Source organism: Balaenoptera acutorostrata, chromosome 10 (genome assembly GCF_949987535.1).
Source record: "Balaenoptera acutorostrata chromosome 10, mBalAcu1.1, whole genome shotgun sequence".
NCBI lineage: Eukaryota > Metazoa > Chordata > Mammalia > Artiodactyla > Balaenopteridae > Balaenoptera > Balaenoptera acutorostrata.
This window is the reverse complement of record NC_080073.1, coordinates 37,909,315-37,931,708: the sequence shown is the minus strand read 5'-3', so window position 1 is coordinate 37,931,708 and position 22,394 is coordinate 37,909,315. Positions and strand designations below refer to the sequence as shown.

Sequence of the window (22,394 nt, the reverse complement as noted above, 5' to 3'; positions counted from 1 at the left end):
TGCTAGAGCCTAGGGAGAGGGGAAAATGGGGAGGTATTAGTTAAGGGTAGTACAAACTTTCAATTATACCAGATGAATAAATTCTAGAGATCTACTATATGGCATGGTGCCTACAGTTAGCAATACTGTATTGCACACTTAAAAATTTGCTAAGAGTTTAGATCTTTTGTTAAGTATTCTCATTTCACACTCTAAGTAGATGATAATAATAATAAATAGAATGGGAAGAAACTTTTGGAGATGATGAATATGTTTATGACTTAGACATAACATAACATTGTGGTGATGGGTTCACAGGTGTATATTTATCTCCAAACTCATCCAGTTGTATACATTAAATATATATAGCTTTTTATTTGTCAATTATACCGCAATAAAGTGGTTTTAGAAAAAGAAATGCTGGGAGATGTGAATTTTCCTAGCAAGTGTTACACCTAATATAAATACAAGACTTACTAAAATGTATATGTATTTTCTGTGTCATCACATAACCAGTATGACAAATATTTGCCTCGCTTATGCTCTGAAACAGAATTTTCTAAGACAATCGATAATAACATTATAGGCAAATAAAATTGTCTTTTTTTGAAGTTAAAAAAAAAAGAAGAAATTACTCTCCTGTTTGTTTGTTTTTTAATAACATTATCACCTTCTACATTCTACATAGTTTAGTCATTTATTGTGCTTATCACTTATTATCTGTTTCCTCATTTTGTGTTTCCTGGACAGAGATGGATGTATTTTGTTCACTAAGGTACTCAAGTGCCTGGAACAGTGCTTGTCACCTAGTAAGTGCTCAATAAGTGTTTGTTGAATAAATGAGTGTAACTATCCAGAATATTGCAAAGAGATAAAAAGGAGATGAAAAATATGAAAGAAAAATTAAGGAACATGGAGGATAGAATGAGAGAGGGTAATAAACATCTAATTAGAATCACAGACAAAGAGAAAAGAAAAAAAAGAAGAATATATACACCAAGAGATAATGGCTGATAATTTTTCATCACTGATGAAAGACAAGAAGATACAAATATAAAGCTACTTATTTGCTTTGCTCTCACAAGATTCCTCTTTGGGAGCAATGTACTCTCTGACTGTTGTCAGAGGCAAGCCAAGGTTGTTAAATAGAACTTGTCCTCATTTCCGTCACTTCACTCTATGGTAATGGTAAATTTACAACATCCAAGTTGGGCCAAAATGCTTTATAATTTTTTTTAAAATTTTTTTTCCTTTTTTAAAAATAATTAATTCTTCTGGCTGCTTTGGGTATTCGTTGCTGCGCACGGGCTTTCTCTAGTTGTGGCAAGCAGTGCTCCTCATTGCGGTGGCTTCTCTTGTTGCGGAGCACAGGCTCTAGGCCTGCGGGCTCAGTAGTTGTGGCTCGTGGGCTTTAGAGTGTGGGCTCGGTAGTTGTGGCACACGGGCTTAGTTGCTTCGCGGCATGTGGGATCTTCCCGGACCAGGGCTCAAACCCGTGTCCCCTGCATTGACAAGCAGATTCTTAACCACTATGCCACCAGGGAAGTCCCCAAAATGCTTGTATTCTTAACAAATATAGTATAACTTGGGAAAAGACATGAAGCCCACTGATGGTTTATGGTATCTTGATAAAAGAAGGTTTCACCACCAACAGCAACAAAAACACTTTTAAACTATTTGACTTTTGAAAACACTATAGCACATAGATTCAGTTACATTTTAAATGAAAAAAAATAAAGGTATTCACAGAATAAATCCTTAGATTCTCTAACCCAATTTAGAGTCAGATGTGACTTTAAATACTGTCAAGGACTGCCATTGACAGAGCACCCTCATGGAAGAGTCATGGTATAGCTGTTCCTTTTGCTGCTTCCAAATACTGGCCTTTGTGGGTAGCTGCCCAAACATTGCCTGAGAGTTTGTCAGCAAACGGATGACTTCATGTGCCCCTTAATTTTTTGATTGTAGATTTACAGTGTTTCAGGTGTACAGCAAAGTGTTCAGTTATATATATTTATATATATTCTTTTTTTTACAAGATATTGGATATAGTTCCCTGTGTGTACTTGTTTTTTTAAATCTATTTTATATATAGTAGTGTGTATCTGTTAATCCCAAATCCTAATTTATCCCTCCCTTCCCTTGCTCCTTTGGTAACCATAAGTTTGTTTTCTGTGTCTGTGAGTCTATTTCTGTTTTGTACATCAGTTCATTTGTATCATTTTTTTAGGTTCCACAAAAAAGTGGTACCATATGATATTTGTCTTTCTCTGTCTGACTTAGTTCACTTCGTATTATCATCTCTAGGTCCATCCATGTTGCTGCAAATGGCATTATTTCACTTTTTTATGGCTGAGTAGTATTCCATTTGTGTGTGTGTGTGTGTGTGTGTGTGTATGTGTGTGTATATATATATATATATACACATACACACCACACCTTCTTTATCCATTCATCTGTCAGTAGACATTTAGGTTGCTTCTATGTGCTGCTGTGCCCCTCAATTTTGCTGCACATCTCCTCCACGTACACTCTGGTTGTCAACAAACCAGGTCATTGGCAAATTGCCGGCCCCCAAATAAAGAAAAATAAATGAATTATGTTTTCAGTTTAGGATGCTAGAAAAAGAAGTAAACTTAAAGAAAGTAGAAGAAGAAAAATAATATAATTATAGAACTTAAAGAAATAAACAATAGGTACAGCAGAAACTAACATATAAAAATTGAAATAAAAAAAAGAAACAATAGAGAGGATCAATAAAATAAAAACTGATTCTCTGAAAAAAGAAACTTTAAAAAAGTAGACACACCAGTAGCAAGAGTAATCAAGAAATAAGATAAACTATAAATACTAAAAATTATATGGAAAACATTTTTTAATTGAGGTAAGATTCATGTAACATAAAATTAACCATTTTAAAGTAAACAGTTGAGTGGCATTTACTATATTCACAATGTTGTTCAACCACCACCTCTGTCTAGATCCAAAACTTTATCATCACCCCAAAAGGAAGCCATGAACCTGATAAACAATTGTTCCTCATTCTCCTCCCCACCCCACCCCTCTCCCCAGCCCCTGACAGCAGCCAGTCTCGTTCCATCTCTGTGGATATATCTATTCTGGATATTTCATGTCAGTGGAACCATACAATGTGTGACCTTGTACATCTGAATTATTTCAGTTGTCATAGTGTATTTTTTTTTTATTTTTATTTTATTTATTTATTTATTCTTGGCTGTGTTGGGTCTTCGTTTCTGTGAGGGCTTTCTCTAGTTGCAGCAAGCAGGGGCCATTCTTCATCGTGGTGCGCGGGCCTCTCACTATCGTGGCCTCTCTTGTTGCGGAGCACAGGCTCCAGACGCGGAGGCTCAGTAGTTGTGGCTCATGGGCCTAGTTGCTCCGTGGCATGTGGGATCTTTCCAGACCAGGGCTCGAACCCGTTTCCCCTGCATTAGCAGGCAGATTCTCAACCACTGCGCCACGAGGGAAGCCCCTGTCATAGTGTTTTTAAGGTTTATTCATGTTGTAGCATGCATCAGTACCTCATTTCTTTATATGACTGAGTAATGTTTCATCATATGGGCATGCCACAATTTGTTTATCCATCCATTCGTTGGTAGACAGTTGTGCTGTTTCTACCTTTTGGCTATAGTGAATAGTGCTACTATGAACATGTATGTATGTGTACTTGTTTGAATGCCTGTCTTCTGTTTTTTTAGGTATATATCTTAAGAGTGGAGCTGCTGAATTATACAGTAGTTCTATGTTTAGCTTTTGAGGAACTGCCAAACTGTTTTCCATAGCAGCTGAACCATTTTACATTCCTGCCAGCAATATATGAGGGTCCCAGTTTATGCACATCCTCATCAATGCTTGCTATTTTCTGGGGGGTTTCCCCATTGTGGTTTGATTTGCATTTTCATGATGACAAATGATGTGAGCATCTTGTCATGTGTCTGTTGACCATTTGTATATCTTCCTTGGAGAAATGTGTAGTCAAGTTCCTTGCACATTTTTAATTGGATTATTTGTTTGCCTTTTTGTTGAGTTGTAAAAGTTCTTTATATTTCCTAGATACTAAACCCTTATCAGAGATATGATTTCCAAATACTTTTTTTTTTCCTGTAGGTTATCTTTTTTCACTTTCTTGGTAATGTTGATGCACAACACTTTTTAATTTTGATGAAGCCTACTGTATCTGTTTTTTCTTTTGTTGCTTGTGCTTTTGGTATCATAGAACACATTTTTAAAATTGTGTATGTATACTGTGACCAATCTGATACCAATGAACTTGTGCTCATATGTATAAGAATGTTACTTTTGTAATAGCAAATAATTTAAGGCAGTCTAAATGTTCATAAGAAGAGAAATGACTAGATAAATAATAGTGTAACCTTTGAAAAAATTGAGGTGAAAAGAAGTGAGAGAGGGACTGAATTAGGTTTCTATTGTTGCATAACAAATTACAACAAATTTAATGGATTTTAAAATTTCCCATCTTTTAGTTCATAGTTCTGTAGGTTAGAAGGCATTTCTGGGTTCTTTGTTCACGATATCACAAGACTGAAGTCAAAGTGTCAGCTGGGCTGTGTTTTAATCTAAAAGCTCTAGGGGAAAATTTGCTTCCAAGTTCATTGGTTGTTGTTGGCAGGATTCAGTTTCTTACAGTTGTGGGACTGAGGTTCAGTTTCCTTGCTGGCTGTCAGCTGAGAGCTGCTCTTATCTCCTAAAGGCCACCTGCCTTTCTTGCTATCTAGCCCCCTCCATCTTCAGGTTAGCAATAGTGCAGTGAATCCTTTCCATGCTGTGAATCTCTTACTTCCTTTTCTGCAATTAGCAGGAGAAAATTTGGCACTTTTAAAGGACTCATGGGGTTAGGTCAGGCTCACCCACATAATCTCCCTGTTTTATGGTCAACTGTGCCATATAACATAACCTAATTATGGGATTAAAAGTCACCATACTTACAGTCCCAGGGATTATACAGCCCTGGGATTATTGGGGGGGAAATTTAGGGGACCATTTTAGAGTTCTGCCTACAACAGAGACTACTTCTAAATACATAAACATGTTCTATATATGAAAGAAAGTTAATGAGATATTGTTCAGTGAAAACAGCAAGTTTACAACTGTATGTATAGTATTATTTTGTGGGGAAAAACTACATACATCTATATGTGTATAATGTATATATGTATTATAATTATTAATTTTTTAAAAGACTAAAGTTTTTTAAATAATCCTTGAACTGACAGATATTTGATGTTTTGGTACTAATTCTTTTTTTTTAAAGTAGCTGGCAACAATCTTAAGGGAAAGACAGTTATAAAAAAATATAGCAAATATTGGTTTCGCTGTATGAGGAGAAAAATAAGAAAAAAAATTTCTCAGTTATACTTCTCCCCTTCTTCAAGCCTTCTGGCTTGGCAATCCAGAATAAACATCTGCTTGCTTTTGAGTGATAATGGGGTAAGAAAAGGACAAAGCCTATAAATGGCTAGAATTTTAAATGTCCTTTATATTTTTTCTCTAATATCATGGATTCCTTTCTATAAGGAACTCATTGCCTTTGTTAAAAAATATTTTTCTGTTAAGAAAAAGAAAGAAAATATTTTTCTGTATACACATTATGAGTGTTAACTGTTATCTTAATCTATTTAATAATTACCACCTAATTACCTCCTCAAATCGTATAAAGAATATTCTTTTAGAAAAGAATTTGTGTTTTGATCTTTATTTGCTTCTATATGGATACAGTTATCTTTTATGTGAATTTCCTTATTCACAGGAGGAGTATTATTGTTTAACTAATTTTCTCTATGTTACTGGTGTGCCTGTTAATATGCCTGATTCTCTCGCTGGCCCCCTACAAATTTAGCAGAGTGCTCTAAAGCCTCTGGGTGCTAGTGATTGATTTTATCACTCAACCAGCTTTCCCTAAGGAGTCTTCAGTATGCCAGGTTTTTCTCCTAGGCCTTGGGAATACAAAGTTGCCCTCAGAAACTTAACCTCTCTTGATTATCATGTGAAAGCACTTATGTTAGCCATCTTTTCATGGATGCTGTGCAAAGCAAGCTAAAAGCCTCATTTCTAATTCTCCTGGAGTTTAGTCAGCACTCAAAATACCCTTGCGTAGAATGAACTTTTTCTTGAAAATCCGCTGCCTCTGTAATTGAAATAGAGGGTTCTGCCTGAGAGGCAAGCTTTCTACCCAAAAGAGATAATCTGCCTCTGAAAATCTCAGGTACCCCTAGAGAGAAATTTCCTTTTAAAATAATGGCGGAGAACTTTGTTAATTAAATCAAAGTTTTTCTTTTCTCTGCAAAAGAGGTCATGTCTTACGATGCAACTAGAACTTATCTGCGGTGCTCAGGCAGCCAGTGAAGGACCTGCACATCAGTCTTGGTCCTTCCACTCAGGGCCCCAAAGTTAGACAGGTATGGTCTAACCTGTCTTAACTTTGTCTGGGACATAGACTCCAGCTCACTACCCAACATTCCCCCAAGGATTTTCTGTCAGTCCCAGCAGGAATAAGAGAGGCTAATACCCTGACTGTGGTGACTATCAACATCACTTTCTTTTCCTACCCTGCTCTCATTGTCAATATGCATATCTTCCCTGGAAATTACAAAGATCTAGAGAAATTAAAAATTAGCTCACTCTCTCACACAAAGAAAGCCAGGAACCTGTGCCCTATGGATAGAGAAGCCAACGCATGAATATTTAAGTGAAACCATTTATAATCTATTGTCTTATAAGTTTTCTCTTATAAGAATATATTTTTCTAATATAACACAAAGCTGAAAATATAGACAGAATGAATGCAAATGCAGTTTAAAGCTAAATATATTTCATTTCAGTGGCCAGGCTAACTCAACATGTTTCTACATACATGCCCAAGATATCATATCTTGCTCTGAAACATTACGGTGAAAATCTGCTTAGAGATAGACAAGTTGAAACTGCCGTTTTAGATATGTACCTTGGCCTGTGGTTAATGTGTCTTTTTTCATCTGAGAATAAGGTGAAAAATTGCTCTCCTGTATGTGCCATCGTTTCATTATGTTCAGAGTCTAAATATCAGGCTGGGGAAATTTTTTAATACAATGTCCTACAGAGTCGGGACAAAAACAGTAAAAGAAGTGGTCAGGCTTCTTTAAGAAGTTCTTTGTTTACAAGAAATTTGCTGTCTACTCTGTCTAGACCATGACACACAGTGCAAAGTAGAATAGAATAACTAATGCTACTGACATAAGTTTGGAAAAATCCTCTGCCTAGAGAGGAATGTGGAAAATTAAGGGGTATCAGAGGTAGAAGTTATAGTGGATTGATATAGTCAGACGTTTATTTTTCACCTGTTATGTGCTCCCATTGGTATAGGCTCTAGAGACATGGCAGTGAGGAAAACACACAGAAATTCCTGTCCTTGTGAAACTTGTATTCTGGTAGGGGGAGTCAATCAATAAATATAACGAAGAGTAAATTGTAGAGTGTATTTGGAGGGATAAATGATATAGAATAGAAAAAGTTAAAGTACGAAGGAGGATTTGCTGTTTTGAATAAGGTGTTCAGGGTAGGCCTTACTGAGAAGGTGAACATACCATGGGGGTATCTTCCAGGGGAGAGACCTTTTTTCTACCATCTTCTCATCCTTGGATCTCAAAATGACTTCCAAATTAATGAGGTGGACCAAGGGATGAAATTACAACCAGCCTTCTCACCTCTGGTCACTTAAAGATAAATTAGGAAACTAGATAGGAGGCCTTTGCAGTAATCCAAATGGGAGATGATGGTGGCTTGGACTTGGGCTTTTTTTTTTTTTTTTTTTTTGAGGTAGATCTGTGCTGGTTTCATTTCTGGTATGGTGGAGTGACCTCCGAACAGGCCAGCCCTCCAACAATTAACTATTAACAGTGGGTAAAATCCAGAAAAACAACCACGTTAGGGTTCTGCTGAATGAACAGAAGCAGCAGATTTTGGAGGGAAGTAAAAACTTGGAGAAAGGGACCAACACAGGGTGAGTGTCCTGTTTTTGTGGTTTTGGTCAGAGCTGTACTCTCAACATAGCATGGGGTAGCTAAAACGCTAATAGAAGCCTGCCATATTTTTAGCCTGAGGAACCAAGAGATGGAGCTTGGGGCTTGAAGGGAATCCTGGGAAAGAGAGAGCAGGAGATGGAGAATCCCAGATGTTATATATCACCTCTGCCCATGTCACTGGCTGATCCCTGAATCACACATATGCAGGGCAAACTCAAAGCAGCTAGCAACTAAGACTAAAAGAAAACTGAGGGACTTCCCTGGTGGCGCAGTGGGTAGGACTCCACGCTTCCAATGCAGGGGGCCTGGGTTCAATCCCTGGTCTGGGAACTGGATCCCACATGCATGCTGCAACTGAGAAGCCTGCCTGCCGCAACTAAGGACAACTAAGACCCAGTGCAACCAAATAAATAAATAAATATTTTTAAAAATAAATAAAGAGAAAACTGAAGTTTGACCTGCCGTCAGTCACAGGAGAAACAGATTACAGATTAAGTCTAACCAAATTAATTTCCTATTAAAATAAAAATACTAACTGACCCTCTTCAGAAGACTGTAAGAGAATCCAGAGTCTCCACAGCATAACAACTACAGTGTCCAGGGTACAACCCAAAATTATGGGACATACAAAGAACATGGAAAATATGACCCAGTCTGAGGGGAAAAGACAGTCAACAGAAGCCAATCCTGAGATAACTCAGATGTTGAAATTATCAGACAAGGATTTTAAAGGAGCTATTATAACATGTTCAGTGAATGAAAAGATAGTAAAAATCTCAACAGAAAAATAGGAAATACTTCTTAATACCAAATGAAATTTTAGAACTGAAAAATACAACATCTGTATTAGGGATATCCGGAATAAAAATATCACCGGATGAGATTAATTGAACCATGAAATGATAGCAGAGAGAATCTTTGAATTTGAATATCAATATAAGTTATCCAATCTAAAGAAAGAAAAATATTGAAGCCAAACTTCATTAACAAAGCCTTAGGGTTACAGTTTCAAAAGGCCCATATTGGAATTTCAGAAGGAAAAGAGAAAAAGAATGGGGCAGAAAAAACATTTAAAGAAATAATGGCATGTAACTTCCCAAATTTTGTGAAAGACATAAACTTACATATTCAAGAAGTCTGTCAAACACCAAACAGATTAAATATGACACATCATAGTCTAACTAAAATTCTTAAAGTAGCTAGTAAAAAATGACACATTGCATGCATGGGAACAACAATTCAAGTGTTCATGGGCTTTTTATCAGAAACTGCGAAGTCCAGAACATAATAGGAGAATATCTTTAAACATCTTTAAAGTATCTTTAAAGAAGATACTTTGTTCATCTTTAAAGAAGGACAAACAAACACAAAGTTACGTATTTAATGAAAAAAACTTTCAAGAATGAAGACAAAATAAAGACATTTTCAGATAAAGGAAAACTAAGAGAATTTGTCACCAGCAGAATTGCACTTTAAGACTTGCTACCGGAAGTTCTCCAGGCTAAAAAAAGAATCAGAGGGAAACTCAGATCCTCAGAAATGAATGAAGAACATTGGAAATGGTAAATATATGGATAAATATAAAAGACTATTTGTCTCTTAATTTAAAAAATACATGACTGTGTAAAATAAAAATACCATTTTCTTTTTAAAAAAATTTTATTTACTTATTTATTTATTTATTTATTTATTTATTTTGACTGCCTTGGGTCTTCGTTGCTGCGTGCGGGCTTTCTCTAGTTGCGGCGAGCAGGGGCTACTCTTCGTTGCGGTGCGTGGGCTTCTCATTGTGGTGGCTTCTCCTGTTGCGGAGCATGGGCTCTAGGTGCGCGGGCTTCAGTAGTTGGGGCGCATGGTCTTAGTTGCTCTGCAGCGTGTGGGATCTTCCCGGACCAGGGCTCGAACCCGTGTCCCCTGCATTGGCAGGTGGATTCTTAACCACTGAGCTGCCAGGGAAACCCCCAAAATACCATTTTCTTGAGAGTATTCTAATGTAGATACATGTAGTACATATGACACCTATAGCAGAAAGGATGGTTAATTTAACCTCTACAGTTGCAAGGTTTCTACATTTTTTGTAAAATAAGAAAATATTAACTTGAAATTGACTGTGAGAAGTTAAGGATGTGTAAAATAATGCAAAGAGGTACAGCTAAAAAGTCAGTAGATAAATGGAATTCTAAAATCTACCCAATAACAGAAGATTCCTGAACTGTTTTGGTTCTTTCTTTCCTCACATTCTAAAGTACATGTTCATAGTGTCTGAGGAGCCAAATCCACACTAAGAGAGTATGATTTCAGGTATCATTCAAAACAGTAATGAGTTGCCTCAGTGGCTAAATTTAATTAGTCTTTCTTAGAAAATTGCTATACAGTAGAGATCAAAATTATCAAAACAGCAGAGAAGGGCTTCCCTGGTGGCGCAGTGGTTGGAAGTCCGCCTGCCAATGCAGGGGACATGGGTTTGAGCCCTGGTCCGGGAAGATCCCACATGCCACAGAGCAACTAAGCCCGTGTGCCACAGCTACTGAGCCTGTGCTCTAGAGTCCGCGAGCCACAGCTATTGAGCCTGCGTGCTGCAACTACTGAAGCCCGTGTGCCTAGGGCCCATGCTCTGCAACAAGAGAAGCCACCACAATGGGAAGCCCGCGCACCGCAATGAAGAGTAGCTTATGCTCACCGCAATTAGAGAAAGCCCATGCACAGCAATGAAGAACCAACACAGCCAAAAATAAATAAATCAATTTATTAAAAAAAAAAAAGACAGCAGAGAAGAAAACAGATAACTTACAGCAGAAGGAAAATGCTTTGTGAATAAAGTGGCAGTAAACTTTTGAGCAAGTTTTCTAACTTAAGTTGAAAACTAGAAAATTGCCATAATATACACACACTAATTCCTTGCTCAGTTCTTTTTCTTTAGAGTATTAAAATGTGCAAGCAAAAATATTACAGAGCCTGAGTGAGCTAGTAACATTTATCAAATGAAAGAATGATTTGTTATAAACTCTCAAGATGGGCTTCAAGCATTGAGTCTGTAGCTGCAGATATGACTTTGTGTGAAATCTGGCTGAATTCATATTAAAGGCATTCTTTCCTTTCCCCCATCTCTACTCCTGCCTCAAGGCCAGAGCTACAGGTAGGGCAACTCAACTAGGTTAGTCACCCCCACTCTTTTCCCAGGCATCCACTTGGCTCCATGCCTTGGGTTGATGATTCCCACTAGGTGCTAGTCAACAGAAGACAATTCTCAAAGGATTCATTCCAACCATCCTGATCCAACAGATCATTTAATTGCTTTTGTCTTCTCAAATACAACTACTGCAGATGGCAGTCTGCTAAAAACCAGTAGACAGTGTCTACCAGAGATGTCAGAGGCCAGGTTGGGATATCCACTGATCACCACTAAGGGCCTTAGTGGTGATCAAAATTATTCAGACACTTGTTAAAGACAGGCAGACTTTATTCAGGTCCATTGCAATAGGTATAAGGACCACTACAGTACAGCCTGTCAGTAGAGGAGGGAGATTGGGCTCAACTGTGACTACAGTAAGAGAAAGTCGGAATTTATAGCCAAAGAGCAGGGTAGGAGTCAGTGGGTTGACAGTTACTAAAAAGAAACATCAGGGGTTGGGGGGATTCTGGCTAGACCAACCTAACAGGATTCTTGCTGAAGGCAGGCCAGGGTGATCAGACATCACTTGAGGGTGATGGGGAGAGTCTGACTGATATTGAGGAGGGTCAGATATTGAAGGTGGAGGATTTTGGCTAAACCAACGTAGCAGGGTTCTTGCTAAAATTAGGTAACGCAGAGAAGGACATCGGACTCTAAAAGTTCAGGTCTAGTTGAAAAACTCAGAGGAGCCTGACTAGAGTTTGGGCAAGGAGAGAATCTCTGTCAGCTTCCTTCTCAACATGTACAGTCTGATTTTGGCCAAAGAATGTCTGACCTAGTACCTGTTGTGTTCCTGATCAAGAGAATCCCTGCCCTCAGAGAGGCACAACTGGTAAATGTGTAAACAAGACAGTTTCAGGTACTACTACAGCTAAGGAGACTGCTTTGTAAGAGGCAATTCCATAGCCCTGAGTATTCTGTGAAGCCTTTTTGAGCCAGGTGATGAACAAAGCTTTGGGAAATAATCTGTCAGGAAGCATTTAAAGGTGTGAGAGTGGAAGTCCCATGATTCAGTGAACTGACAGTAGGCTAACAGCCCTTTCTTCCAGAGAGGTGCGTAGACTTTTCTGTGCAAGGGGACTTCTACTTTTCAGACACATGTAGTGCCAGCTAGGGCCTGCTCTTTTCTTAGGCCATTGAAGGTTCCCTTCTTCTTACTGCTCTTGCCAACTCTGATACCAACACAAACTAACTTCTTTTATCATTCTAAATCTCAGATTTGCAAAGTACAACTTAAGATGTTCCAGAATAGTGGATGAAAGAAAATATGAAAAGATGAAAGAAAATACTGGATTTAAGTTTGCTCTTTCTAATGTTCCTTTCAAAAAGCTTTATTGTTGTTAAAATATATTTAGCTGGGAGAGATTTTAACTAATTTGTGTTTCTCTGGAAACCAGATGATTAGAGAAACAGCTTAACTGTAAGACCTGTGGCTGCTGTCCTTAGAGTCACAATCCTGATGGATCTCTGAGGCTACGTGCCCTGAGACACAACTTACAGCGATTGGAAGTGTTTCTGTCGGAACTAGAGGCATTTCCTCACAAACTAGGGATTATTTTCTCTGCCTTCACAAAGCAGTGTAAAATATCTGCCTGGATTGATATCTGAAGTTATTAGAGATCATCTCAAGAAAGACCAAGACTTTAAAAATGAAATCTTTGAATCCTCACATGGAAGTGGAAAAACACTAGGTGCTAGATTCTGTCAGCAGATCAGTCAGTGCATCAAGATTGTGTTTTGAAGGATGTGTTATGTGCTGTTTGAAAGCAAACAATTGAGACTCATGAGAGAGAATGGAAAACTGAGCATTGGATGTGTAGGCTTAGTGTCCATGGAGCAAGATGAATGGCTGTTGTTAGGGTAACTAGAAATCAGACGCAAAGGAAGAGAAGAAATAGTGGAGAACTAGCACAAATGGGGAACTCTGAGACTGATTTGATCCTTTGCAGTATGTGGGAACCAGGAAAGTCCACAGTTGGACTTACTAGACAAAGCTAAGTGGTATGAAAGGAAAATGAAAATTTAGAATTTCAAATTCAAAATATAAACAGTTACAAGTTTTAAGAAAATCAGTTCTTTGGTAGAAAACAGTAGAGAATATTTTGTCACAACACTCCTGTATAAACTTACTTTATCTTAATATGGCATCTAAGGATGTGGCTGCTGCTTCCTGAGGGAACACTGCAAGTAGCTTTCCCTGTGAGCACGTTTAGAGCAGAGACTCATGTGGAAATAGATCCTGCTAGTAGTTTACCTTGAACTCAATTATTATTAACACTCCTAGCACCTTCCCCCAAAAGCCATATTACACTTTATATGGGCTCTTCAAATCAAAGTTGTAAAACTTTATTAAATATCTACCTGATTGTTACCCTTCAGTTTTGAACCTAAACACATTAAAAAGTAGGTTTTTCTTTCAAGGGCTTTTAATGGAAAATAGAAATATTTCAGTACCTCAAGACAGAATGGAGAGACACACCTAGCACATTATTAAATCAGTGATAATGAAGACCCAGGAACTGGAGCCTGGGCTGAGATGTCTATAGAGTGAAGTGGATGAGATGCTTGTACAGAAGAAGGGAACAGAACAGAGAAGAGAGATTCTAGCATCTGGAAAAGTGAAAGCAAAGTTAGTTTATAAGTTTCACAGGAAAACAAGTCTTATAGTCATCCCTTGTTTATTGGACAAAAATATTATCCTCCTTTATTATCCACTTTTTCCAGACTTAGATCTAATTACTTTTTGGAGTGACTGTTGAGTGTATGTTCAGGCCATTAACCACAGGAGGGAATGCAAAAGGAGTGGACAGGTTTAAGGGAACTGGTTTTAGACCAGTAGTTCTTAACATTGGCGGCACATTAGAACTAAAGTTCCCAATGCCCAGGCCACTGCCCGCATTAATTAAATCAGGAGTTCTCAAGTGATTCCAATGTGCTGGGAAGGTTAAGAACCACTGCCTGGGACAGCCGAGTTTAAGGAAGTATCAGATTTTGGGTAGAGCTACTGTGTGCAGAAGGCAGTAGGAGAGTGTTAGAAATAATTTGTTAGTAATGTAGTTACAGTACTGATTTGAAAATTATGTACTTTTTATAGAGTAGATTTGTGGTTATAATTATATCCCTCTTGTTAATTTATTCAACACACATTATATAACTACCATGTGTAAGATATTGTTCCAGGTGCCAGGGAATCAGCACAAAACAAGACAGAAAATCCCTCTCCTCTTGTAGTTTACATTCTAGAGGGGGAAACAGACAATAAATAAATGTATACTATAAAACCAGGAAGATATAAATACTTTGAAGAAATTGAGAATCACAGAAATGAGACATAGCACTTTTAAAATTAAGGTGCATAAGGAAGATCCCTATAAAGAGATGACACTGACTCCTCAGGTTATTAAATCACAGAACCTCTCAGGCCCCCAGCGATTGACGCCCTGCCACCCAACAAATCCCCTTCACTTTCTGAGCTCAGAAGACTTCCTCAACCATTGATCTTTTAAAAAACCCATAACACATTTGTCTTGGGCCCCAAATACTATCACTGGAAGCTTTACATCACTCAAACTCTTAAACTTCTCAAACATTTATCTTCATACCCCAGTCACTAATCCTCCCAGACCCCAGAGCTGCTCACAACACCCTTTTGACTATAAGTCAGACAGACACTCCCAGTAATGAGACACTCAAACACCACAGGACCCCAAGTAAATCACTGAATCCACACAGAGGGCTGAAGGGAGGCTTTCAGAGGAGAGCATGAAGATAGAGGAGACTGCGATGGGGCACAGTCCTGCAGGGACTGGGGAGGAGGGATGGTAATGCCCGGAATCATAAATAGGTTGCATTAGGCTGTGGTAAATTGGAAGACATTCATATCCAGTGATTTTTATTTTCTTCTGAGGCTTAAGGGGAAAGGCAGAGGTTTGGCTTGGTCTCTGTGGGGAATGAGGGATAGAAAGAAGCAGGAGTAAACATTCCTTGAGGGCATGTGATGTGCCAAGCCACGAGCTTTACATACGTCACTTAATTTAGTCCCTACATCAACTCTGAAGTCAAACAGATTGCTGGTTTCCAGTCCAGGATTCAAGTCCTGGTCTGCTCCCTGCTTTATTTCCATTACACCATATTGCCACAGGAATTCATGAGAGAATATCCAAACATATTACAGAATTGCAAGAGATAGAAATCAGAAACTTTCAAGGGGACCTAATGGTCATAGTCATGGATTCCTGCAGCCCAGGGATCTGTATTTAGTGACTGCTCACTGTTCCTTCCAAAAAACAACAGGCAGGTTTCCCTACTAGCAATACTCTGAGATACAGATTCTTGATTCCAGAATGTTATATCACTGGAAACACAGCAGGAGCCCAAATTTAGGAGAAAAGCTGAGGAAAAACCTTACTGAGATCAAAGTTAAACATTTATCTGGGGCTTCCCTGGTGGCGCAGTGGTTGAGAATCTGCCTGCCAATGCAGGGGACACGGGTTCGAGCCCTGGTCTGGGAAGATCCCACATGCCGCGGAGCAACTGGGCCCGTGAACCGCAATTACTGAGCCTGCGCGTCTGGAGCCTGTGCTCCGCAACAAGAGAGGCCGCGATAGTGAGAGGCCCGCGCACCGCGATGAAGAGTGGCCCCCGCTCGCCGCAACTAGAGAAAGCCCTCGCACAGAAACGAAGACCCAACACAGCCATAAATAAATAAATGAATGAATGAATGATGTTCATGAAATATTAAAAAAAAAACATTTATCTGCTTCAGAAACCCTGAAATATAAGTTGTTTGACTTAGTTTGCCTTGAATTTTTGCACTGAAATATCTTTTTACTTCCATTCCAAGAAATTTGTGGAATATGTTAAGGCTCATACTGATTAAGGCTGAGCACCGTATGGATGGCTTCAGAGGAACAGTTAGCTTAGTTTATCTTCATTGGTTTGTGGCATTTGTGTAGGGTCAGAAGTCAAAAAGTATGGCAATAGAGGAAATGGAGGAATAAGCTTGCAGTCAGCTTCCCACTGCCTGGAAGAGCATCCTAGCCTCTGACATGGTCCTGCAAGATTCATGGATGTATGAAGACACAGAAGTAAACCAAGGAGAAGAAGCTGAGGACCTTCTGATACCCTTCCCTTGGAAGATTGCATGTGCCCAGAGAAACATACATGCCCTCTTTACGTCCTTCCTCTGAGGGTACACAGAGCTTCTAAAACCTGTCTGACCCCAGGCTGAGAACTCTCCTTTAAGGTATAAAAGACCCACTCTGGAAATAGTCCCTTTGCTATTTTGTGACCTATGCCTTGGCATCCACCTCATCCCATCTACCTACTCTCACTCCACAATCTGCCCCTCCATCAGGGTGTGGTCAGCCGTGATCAGTCTGTGGCTTCATCCTCCTGCCCCTGAAGATAATTCAGTCTATCCATGGTCCATCCCCAATACCAGCCCCGCTTGAAATTCTTCAGCCTCAGCCCTGTAAGTCAGGAGTACTCAGGATTCCTGGACTTGACCTTTGAGGTCTGTCCTTGCCCTTGTTCTAAGCTCCCTGAACTCACACTCCTGCTAGAGCCTACCTGCCTTACCATGGTTAGTGCTGCCAAATAAGCTAGGCTGCTTAACCCCTCTGTGCTGCCATTTCCTCAACTGTGAAATAGTAGTGTTAGTGTCTACATCATCAAGGTGGTAATATGTGTCAAGTCCTTAGATCAGGCCCTGGCAGATAGTAAATCTCAATAAATATTCATAATTATTGTTGTTTTTATATGCGTTGGAACTTTGCTCTTGAGTCCAAACATCAGTGTTTTTGTGTGCTTCCCTCTAAAAGACAGGAAGGGCAAATATAGGTATGTCACCACTGAAAAGGTTCTTCCCACCACAGAGGCCCTGCTTTTGCTGCGCGTCTGGCAGGTAGCCTCCCCTAGGACCTCAAGTGACAAGAGTCTCTGTTAGCTTTGTCTAGGTGGCGGGATAGCAGAGAGATTCCATCAAGCTAAGAAGTCGTAAGAGCCCTGTGGCAGCAGCAGGCACATTCAGCATACTCATTTATTGCTGTGAAGCCCCTGAGAGCCTTTAAAGCAGGAAAAAGCTGTGTGTATATAAATAGGAACGTTCTTTGGGGAAAACTGCCCCTTTATTATTTTTCATTTTGCCCTCAGCTACCTTGGTATTTTAATTGCGTAGTCCTTATAAAGTTATAAGTCAGGTCTCTAGAAACTTTAAACTTCTGTGCTTGATTCTTTGAGGGTTGCAGAGATGTAGGAGGCACAGTCCCTGCTGCTTTACAGACAGGGACACTGGACTTAAAGGATGTGTGGAGATCCCCAGGACAACCCCTAGTGGTCATTCACTAGAAAGACTCATGGGACTCAGCATATAGTTGTACTCGTGGCTGAGATTTATTACAGCGAAGTAGTAAGGATACATCAGTGGCTCATAAGGAAGAAGGACACAGGTAGAGTCTGAAGGGGTCCACGCACAGGCTTCCTTATGCTCTCTCCTTCACATGAGGGGTCACACAGAGCACACATCTCCAGTTAAAATGCAGCAGCATGTGTGCAGTATTTCTGCTCTAGGAGGCCCATTAGAGATTCAGCAACCAACATTTATTGGGGCCTGTCACGTAGGGGCCCTCTGCTTAGCGTGTACAAGATGTCCAGAAGGGAAGCAAGTGTTCAGCATAAACCATATTGTTCACACAAATAGTCTAGGCACAGTGAGCCACCCTTAACTGTTGGGAACACTCTAAGAGCCAATTCCCAGATGCCAGCCAAAGGCTAACCTTGCAAGCAGGCCTTTTTAAAGATAGCAGTCTCAGGCCTGCTACATTAACTCTTTTCTGTACAGGAAAGGTGCCACATACATACACAACCAGCTCTAATGCTAGCCTATCAGAGTCACTGCCATAAATGGTTCGATGTTAGAGAAGGAACAGGTCCCTTCTGACTGATGGGTCATAGAAACCTTTCTGACACTGCGCATTTGAGCTGGGCCTCAAAGGTTAGGCAGGGTTTGAGCAACAGAGAGAAGTGGGAAGATAAGACGCAGTGGGCAAAAAAAGAGTACTTTCAGGGAAAGGCAGGCAGGCCCATCTGACCAGAAACAAGGGTATGTTGATGGAAGTAGGAGAACCTAGGAAGACAGAGAGAGGACAGGTGCCACAGGGCCTGGACTACTAGGTGGAGGCTTGTGGGCTTTATCTACAGAGATAGAACACCACTGAAAGTTTCTCTTTTAAGAAAGGAAGTCATATAGTTCAAGCCATGTTTGCAGGAGATGTATCTTGGGGTATAGATATATCTTGGGATAGGCTGAGCTGAAGGTCAGAGTCCTAGAGATGGAAGGCTACTGAAGATACTTGGATATATTCCCAAAAGGCCTGGGCTTCAGAAGATGCTCATTTGTTTATGGTCCACCTTAATATATAGGAAATATGTAAAATAAATGGAGAAGGCAAACTCTGACTATGTCTGTGTTGTAGATTACCCTTTAGTACCTTGGCAGGCAGGCCAGAGTTGACTAAGCCTGTCTTGACATGTGCAGTGAATTTGTGCCTACTGCGGCAATGTTCTAAATGCAGAGAAGAGATTGTATTTACTTAAAAATAATGTACAACCTGTACTGATTAGAGTACTCAGAAACTGCCAAATCCCCAATTCAAGTCTGCACAAATATCTGGCTGTCTTGTCCCAGCCCTAAGCACAGGTAGAGCAGATCTTTTGTGAAGCTGCAAGTTACTTTATGCACACATCTGGGTCTCAAGGCTGCCCCACTCTCAACAAAAAGTTAAGAAGGGGCCAAAGGGCAGACCACATGGGACCTGCTCACTGACAATTCTTTATATGCTATCTGACTTCCTAGATTCTTGTTCCAGATCCCTGGCCATTGACATCTTAGACTGCCTTACTTGGGCCCTATACTCCTGGCTCACAATTTTGGTCCAGCTCATCTGTGTAGACTTCCTCATCTATGCTTTGATTACTAGGTTTTCAGAAGTCTACTTGCCTATCACGTGCCCATTTCTAAGCCTTAGAGACCAGGAACACCTGCCCAGAAGAGTGCCATTCCTGAACCTGGACCTCTGAACACCTTTCCTCCAACCCCAAAACCCCACCTGTGTATCCTGACCCTAGTGTTGACAGCATTATAATTTTGTGCTTTGGAACAATGCTGCTGTGCAGTAATACAGAGCTCTTTGTCTCAGTGACCACTCCCTCCCCTGACCCTATAGAGCTGTGCTGTCCAATAGAACTTTCTAGGATGATATAAATGTTCTATATATGGCAGAAGATTATGGTCTGCATGGTAGCCACTAGCTACATGTGGCTGTTTAGCACTTGAATTGTGGCCTTTGTGACTGAGAACTGAGTTACTAATTTTATTAATTTTAATTAAATTTAAATATAGATAACAACATGTGGCTAGTGGCTACCATATTATAATGGCACGGCATAGAACCTGGTGGGAGAGATCTGGTGAAGTAGTTGTGCAGGGCCATGGCTGAAAGGGTAGACTTAGTCTGTGTGCACAGGATATCAAGAGGAGGGAAAGACATGAAGCAAAAGAGGACAATTAAGGAGAAAGTCCTTTGTAGTCTCAGATCTATCCATTTGTGCACGTTTCTAGGTATATAATATTTAGAGACATACTATTTTTAAATTGGTTTCTTTCTTTTTGATCAATATTAAATCTTACTTTCACTATTTAAATATGTATCATGAAAGACAATTGACTACAGGAACTAGTACAGGCTTAATATTACAACTTACAGACTTAAGTTGAAGTCTTATCTCTATACCATGTTAGCTATGTTACTATATTGTTTTTTAAATAATATCAATTTTTCAATATTAAGGGAAAGTAAGAAAGATTTTGACATAGTGCAGTGGACACTGTTCCTATATCTTAAACTTTTAAAAAATTAGAATTCTTAAACCCTTCATTCAAAGTTTTAGTACTTAGGAAATCTTTGTTTGCTGTTTGTTCCCTGAGATTATTCCTGAGCTTCTCAGTCATACTTTAAAAGCCTAGAAAATATCTAGTAGAATGTCTGACAGATATAAATATTTATTTGGTTTTCACATTGACTGAGTTTTCTAGCTTCTGTTCAGGAAACAACCAAAATTTTTCTATTCTGTGTATGTTTATTTTGGCTTTTGTAAGCTCTGCTCTTCCCATCAGGACTCCCGCATGACCTTTTAAACAGCAAGTCTTTGCTTCACTGAGGCACAGAAACAGCAGCAGAAATAGTGACAAGAACAAGTTAATAAGTGTAAATAATATGTATTCTGGTATCATTAATCAGAGGATTTATGTAGTTACAACAGGCCAGATCTGTAGGGTGTGGGGTATTATGCTAAACAGAGAAAAACGTGAGTAAAGGAATGAAATTAAAAAGAACAGTAATGTTCTCATCATGAACAAAGAACTGGAAATCACAGAACAAAAGATTATCAATATAAGTGCTGGGTAAAGAGGGAGGAGGGAAGCAAGATCAGGAAGATAGGGCGCAGTGGTTGAGAATCTGCCTGCCAATGCAGGGGACACGGGTTCGAGCCCTGGTCTGGGAAGATCCCGCATGCCGTGGAGCAACTGGGCCCGTGAGCCACAACTACTGAGCCTGCGCCTCTGGAGCCTGTGCTCCGCAACAAGAGAGGCCGCGACAGTGAGAGGCCCCGTGCACCACGATGAAGAGTGGCCCCCGCTTGCCGCAACTAGAGAAAGCCCTCGCACATAAACGAAGACCCAACACACCCAAAAATAAATAAATAAATAAATAATTTATTTATTAAAAAAAAAAAAAACATCAGGAAGATAGAATGAGAGCAGCCAAGATGGCAGCTGCTGTTTTAACATTGCTTTTTTGACCTCAAGGGCTAGCATGGTTACTTTTCTAGAATACTTAAGACTGCTTGACCTTCAGCTGAGCAGTGAAGAAGTGTGGCACTTCTTTAGTCCCCGTAGGCATGGTTAGCAAATCATAAAGAAGACAGGGTCAATCCCCCTGCCCCCACCTTCCTCACATGGAGGTACACCTTCCTCAGAAGCATTATGGCTTGATGTTGGAGATGGCAAAGATGAACTGACTCAGCATTGTGCTGTCCTGTCAGCGGAGTCTCACCCTCACTTCACCCCCATTTATTCATTTACATGCTTTTTATTGTTAGAATTGGAAGCCTGATCCTGGGGTGGGAGCATAAATCATTAGAGTAAAAACAACTGTTTGTAGCTCCCTGCGTAACTGATCATTAAGTTACCATTTTGTTCATTTTCATGAGAAGTACATGATTTCTAAAGACCTTGTAGGGGCTGTATAATTATAGCAATGCTATTGTAATTTTCAGAATATGTGATAACAGATTTACTCAAGTGTCTCTTTTGCTTTAGAGAAAATGGAAAGAATCTGTTTTCTGGGATCATTTGTCATTCAGACAATTTTCTGCTTGTTCCAAATCAGACAAAGTATTCCCCCTCCCCGATCTCTCAGTCTTTTGGGTGGAGAATGCCATGAACCTGAAAGAGACTAGGTGCCACCAGCAGAGCTGGAATGGGGCTTGGCATGGCCTTTCTAATCAGAAGGGTCAGGTGCCCCATGTGGGTGATCGGGATCCTGGAGCTAGCTAGGTTTCATTCACAGACACTCACTGTGCATATCTAGGGCAGGATGTGGTTTGCAGCATTTCCCAGATATATTTGCCCAGGGATCCCCTCCTCCCTTCCACCACACACTTTCTTTTCCCAGTGCTTATTTCATAAGATGAAATACAGGTAAAGCATGGGCTTTGAAGTCAGACAGCTTCAGATTTGAATTCTAACTGTACCACTCTACCTTTTTATTTCAGGTCAGAAACTTTGACTCTCAGTTTGTTCAGAGGCGAAATAACCGTTATGAGGATTAAATGCAATTAGGCAAGAAAAGAAACACTTTAAACAATGCCTGGTACACAGAAGACACTCATTAAGGGGCCGCTGTTGCTGCTGCTATAGCAAGCTGATGAGTACCAGGGCTGTATCCACCCCACCCCCCCACATCTTCCCCTGAGCTTCAGGCTTGGGCTTCCAGCTGCCTAGTTTTTTGTTCACCTACATGTCCCAGAGACCTCAATCCAGTATGCACTTCTGAACTTTATATCTTCCTCCTTGTATCTTCTCTGGTTGACACTACCACATTCAGTTAACTGCTAAACCTGGTCAGCTTTGTCCCCTAAAT

The 22,394-nt window shown here is 39.9% G+C and overlaps 1 protein-coding gene across 5 annotated transcripts in view; it reads left to right on the top strand.

The window, feature by feature from the left end:
- Positions 1-22,394, top strand: part of DOCK3 (dedicator of cytokinesis 3) — a 403,408-nt gene that overhangs the window by 228,508 nt on the left and 152,506 nt on the right. The window lies entirely within an intron of this gene.